The sequence below is a fragment of the Patagioenas fasciata genome, chromosome 1 (assembly GCF_037038585.1).
Source record: "Patagioenas fasciata isolate bPatFas1 chromosome 1, bPatFas1.hap1, whole genome shotgun sequence".
Taxonomy (NCBI): domain Eukaryota; kingdom Metazoa; phylum Chordata; class Aves; order Columbiformes; family Columbidae; genus Patagioenas; species Patagioenas fasciata.
In genome coordinates, this window is record NC_092520.1 from 51,327,782 (window position 1) to 51,333,781 (window position 6,000).

The window sequence follows — 6,000 nt, forward strand, 5'->3', positions numbered from 1 at the left end:
TCTGGAGTGAAAACTCAATGAAAATCTGAAAATTGAGGACATCCAGAGTTCCTTTCAGAAGATTTTTGTCATTAATATCTTTCGATTATATTCTGTAAGTGGACTAATGCATTTAGAAGTTAAGAAAGTGTGTGTTCTTGCTAAGGTAAATTAAGATTTCAGCTTTAATGTTACTAACAAACCAACTTCTAAAAATAGGTACCTCTCCTTGTAACAGAACAAACTGTCCTTTTTTCTTCACTTACATATTCTTGAACTATCTTCATTTCAGAATACATTCCACTTCAATATTTGAGTTACTACAGCTAGTCCAGTTCTCGAGCTACTAAAATATTTTGATATGATAAATTAAATGCATATATTATTTTTACTTTTCTTTTAATCTTAGTTTTGTGGGGAACAACATAGGTGTGTGAAATATAAAAATAGACAATTTTTTGTACTTTTCCCAAATTTAAGATACCATTAAAAATACAAAATTATTCACATAGAATAATATGTTTTCTTTGACACTATTGTGTACATTGACAACACAATCCTTTAAAAAGATAGTAGAAAAACACAAATACAATTGAGGAGAGCATGTACAAGGTTAAAAGTAGTTCAGAAAATTGGTGGTTGAATAGAAATCTAACATTTTTAAGAACAGGAAACAGAGAACCAAATGTGATCAGAGAAATTCAAGAAGTAGCAAATTTTTCAAATTTATTCCCTAACTAGTGTGTAATTAACACCCATAAATTTATTGAATGTTTAACATGAAAGCTCTGTAGCCATCCTAATTCCAAAGGCATTTTCTTTAATCCTCTACTAAAGAATCTCAAACTGGGTTTGTGATAGCAATATTGCTTTATAGGTTAAAGTAGCTTAATCAAATCTAGCATAACTTTTACCTTTGAAATAATGTCCTTTGAAAACTTGTTTAATTCTAAATCACTTTATGCATTTCCCTGTGAAAACATGTTTCTGAAAAAGTTCCTACCTACCTTTTCAGAAGCCTCTAAGTTAAATAGGATTACTAAAGTGTATGAAGTGTTTGGAAAAAGAGAGAAAGGAAAGGAACAGACAGATGAAGGAAGTATTTTGTCTATATTTGTGGAACTTTGTGAACTTTCATAACTGAGAACAATGAAACATCAGTAGTCTGATAATACAGTCTCCAAAAAAAGGAGTGAGATTTGACAGCGGAGAGAGAAAGATTATCTGTTAAATTTGGTGTAAATGGATCAATGAATGAAAACTATTTCATACTTACCTTGCGTAAATATATACACAAAATTGTAACCTTAACTGCTGGTAAATATATCAGTCAGTTAATGAAATCAAGAGAACTATTGTAGTCATGATCAAGCAATGAACCCGTTTCTATTTAAACCTGTAAATTTTCGCATTTATAGATTAATTCCATGTGTGCTGGTGAAAGGATTAACTACCCCAGATTTCTTATTGCAGTACATTGGCACAGACTACCACTTTCAGCTTTTCTGTGGGACTCTACTGTCACCTCCCTCAGCCCTGTTTAGAAAATCATCCACTTGTCATGCACATTTTATACAGTTTGCCTGAGCTAACAGAATCATTTCTACCTGTAGCAAAAAACACAATGCTCACACTACAATCTATGTAGTAGGTGATCCTCTACAACATGTGAGTTTGAGTATTTGTCAGTAGCTTCATGAAAGTAGCTGACATGAAAGTGAGGTTATAAGTGATCACCCTTGAACATCAACTTTTGTGGTATATCTCTGATACGAAACAAGGATTATGGCTTTTTTTTTTTTTCTGAGAGCAAATTATGTGTTTTCATTACATAAGATATTGTTATTCACTTTAACTAATAAACTAAGCAATTGACCTTGGAAACCTAACATTCTGATTATGTTTCATATTGAGCCTCAGTTGCATGGAATTAGCATTTTCCACATAATAAGTTTTTGTTTCATTACACTAATGCATACAATCTCTTGAAAAATCTTCAATTTCAAAAATAAAATAAAATTGCCATGCTTGGAACTGTAATTTCTAATTAGAATTTATTCTGGAGAGAGAGTGAATGAAGTTGATGTATAAGAAGCTATTGCAGCAGAAACTGAAACAGAGATTAAAGAAAAATTACATTATGAGGAATTCAGATGATGTTAAAATACACAGTTCTGTTTCTGCTTGGATCTCTTTTCTCTAGCAATTCACAGTACCTTAGCAGAGAGAAGAGACTCAAATATTATATCAATTGATTTTTGTGGTTAATACTCAATGCGTAAGAAAAAATATAATGGACACAGACATGGGATTAGCCATAGAAAAAGTATCATGTAATTCTTGCAGACACAGAGGAAACTGTATAAAGAGGAAAGAAACTGATATTTCTAGGGTTGGCCATGATGCTTGTTGCTATTTTGTTTGTTAGAATGTTTATATTATTTTCTAGATTAATTTTAATTGTGTAAGAAGATATACCCTATGGAGATATCTTTCTAGTGCATGGACCTGACATGTAAATGTGCAGAGAGAACTGGAGGATGTCTTTGCAAAGTCACCCTCTATTCTGTTTGGAAAGTGATGGAGACTGGGAAAGGTCCCTAACAAAAGGAAAAAAGGTAAACATTTATTCTTGCTCCCATCAGTTACTCCAGTCTTCTACCCACAGTAATCCCCTGGATGAATAAACTCTCCCCCTCAAAGTGAAATTCTTCAGATGTGCAATGAAGAACCAAGAGGTCTTCAGCATTAGCTGACTTGTTCAAGCCTCCTTCCAAAGGGTTGTTATAGATTCACCCACATTACTAGTGCATCAACAAGAACAAATTTTGCTCCTCAGCTCAGCTTGTTTTGTACAGGAACGGAAAAGATGGGAAAGAGGAAACAGACTTTACTAATCTAATTTTTCTTTCAAGAACACTCAGTTGCAGCCATAGCTTTTTAACCCACTCATACTCTGTTGCAACTGGATAAAATAAATAGTGCATACTTTATATTCCAGTAGAAAGATAGTAGAACAGATGTAGATATTGAAAAAATATTATGGAGCTTCTTTCATTCCCCAACTAATAGTTGTATTTCATGACCACTTGGTTTCCTCTTCATTCCTGAATGTCCTCTCTTCAACCATCAAAGAACAGTTGGTATAGATATACTGTAATCTTTTGAACAAAACTGGAATATGGTAAATCTAAAAGTACTTTCATGTGCTTAAATATATTTCCTTGAGGACTGTAAATGTTCCGGAGTCTTACATATCTCCAGATATTTCGCATGCTTTCTGAGTTTCCACAGTATATGATAACATTCCATAAAGTTATGTAGTTTGATTCAAAAGAGGTTTGTGTACTAATGAAGTTACTAACAATGACTCACTGCATGATGCATAAAACCACACATATTTTATTGAATTTTATTATATTGTACTTGACAGGTATCACGTTTTCATTTCTTTCAGAACATATATTTCAATAGAAACTTCCAGAAAATCCCTGTGAGTCAAAATTTCCTTACAAATAACTGCAAATAGCATTGAGGATTTTGATAGTATTTATGAAAACAGAATAATTCAATTGGAATTCAATGAAGTTTACTAATATGACAACCTGAATAAATAAAACTAGAGTACAAAAACTGGACAGACTTTTCAGGTGGATGTTCCATTCAAAACCAGAATATATAGTGTTTGAGTTTGGATTTACTTATCAGACATACTACTCCTGAAAAAACAACAAGTTGCCACAGAGTTTTATTATCTTATTACCATCACTCTTCTTTCGCTAAGATTTGTATACATTTAAAACATTTTTGGGAATACATTTGTAATAGCTTGAGCAATTAGCTTTTATGTATTCTCAGATATTTAGAAGGTAACTTTGTCTTAATATTTTGCTGATACCACTTACGTAATTGATATATATGCATGTATGATGCAAAACTTTTTAATATAAATGTTCAAAGGTTATGAATGAAAGTAGAGGAAGAAACAGGAATTGCACAATCACATGGATTTTCTGAGTACCCTTTTTTTAGTTCATGTTTTTCATGACCTCTAAAACAATGAGAAAAATTATTAAAAAATGAGAAAAATTATTAAAAGCACACAAGGTGCTTTTAATAGTTAGCCATGACCTAATGGGAAAAGAAATATTTTTATCTTGAAGCTTGTCCTCCATTTTCTTCTACTGCTCTCCACTGTGGTTCCCCAGAGATGTCCCTGACATGATGTGGTTGCCTCTGACCACAGTCCCTCAGGGGTTTCATCTTAGTCCCTATAGTTATGTATGTGACCCTTTTGGCTTCAGATATCTCCTCCTTGAGTGTCTCTCCAGCAGCACATCCAGAAGTGTGTAGTATGTCTGCAGCCCCTGGTAGTTTCCAATTTATTTCTCAGATATGTCTCAGTAGGGGTGTTGTGTCCTTTTTTGGTAGTCTCAAGTTTTGGTGCATGATGGACTACTCACAACAGTTTCAGAGCCGTCTGGAACAGGATGCGATTGTCATTTGGCTGTTCACAGTCTCCTCCCACACAGATCACCTCTGTAGCCTCTTGCTACTTAAACCCTACAATTTATGCTAAGTGCAAAGATGCAGTTGATTGAAAATTATATAGCTGATTATTGCAAACTAATTTAATAACATGGCTGATTAATACTACATATTAAGCCATAAAACTGCCAGCAGGAAGTTCTAAGGTTCAATGCAGTGAAGTCTAAATATCCTGTTATTTAGTGGTTATTTAGCTTGATGTTAGGTTTCTATATTGCTCATCTACATGTTGAGAAAAATGTATTTCAAAGGAAGATAATAATCTATGAGCTAATTACTCTATTCACACCTCTTAAGATGAAAATTAAAAGGCCAAAAGACTGGTATATATTAAATTAACTAAATTAGGATTTAATTTATGCTTTTACAGTGGACATGACTTTTTGCTGCCTTCTATTTACTTTGTTGTTTTCGTTGTTTAAGTTTTTTTAAAAATATATATTTTTTTAATCTCCAGAATTTTAAATTCAAAATAAATGTGCAAATGAAAAAAAAGAAAAAAACAAAGAAACAAATCCCTGCTAAAACTGAACTATGGTGGCAATGCCTTAAATATGATTTCTAATCTTATAAATTCCCTGACAGCAAATTTAAGTGATTTTTATTGTTATTTTTTTTTATTTGCCTATAAATTGCAATTGTTAGTACATAAAAGAATAAAGTAATAAGATATTTTTTAAAAAAAATCATTATACTTAAACCACAAAGAACCTAAAATAATAAAAGTGTTTGATACTACATTAAAAAAAAAAAAAAGGTCAGTAAATTTAAGCATTCTAGAGTTTTAAAAGAACAAAACAAGCCAAAAAGAACCCAACAAACAAAACCACTCAAAACTCTCTTAATTTTGAACAAACTGTATAATTTTGGCTGCTTAAAACTGTTGTTTTTTTCTCACATGTCCATAACTGAAAATGTATTTTCATATTTAAGTATTTACAAAACATTGTTCTGATCATTTTATTTAGATAGACATGACTTATAATGAGCTACATATCCTGGAATCAAGTCTTTTACTTATGTACAATGGTCTTTAACCAAAATCTGTCAGGCTGGAATTCATCTGAAGCAATGTTATCTGTCTAAAACCTAGGCACTTCCTAAACACAGAGGTTCCTCTAATAGTTGTCATGTGGTACAGTCCACCCCATGAAAATTAATTCAAAAAATAATGCAACCCACATGTTGATTGCATGTCATCTACCTTGAGAAGTTGTCTTAGTCTTTAGCCACACAAAGGATATAAGCTTGTTTAGACTAAAGATTAAAAAATTTAAATATGACCAGAAACTATCTATAGAACTTTCAGAAAAACTTAAAAAATGCATGGATAAACGTGGGAGGGGATTACTACACTTCACTTCCACCAAAGCAATAACAATGAGACGTGGACTGAGCTGCGATTTTCTAAATATAATGCTGTCAAGTTCTATGATTGAAAGTGCAAGAATTTACTTAGAATAAAAGACTTTG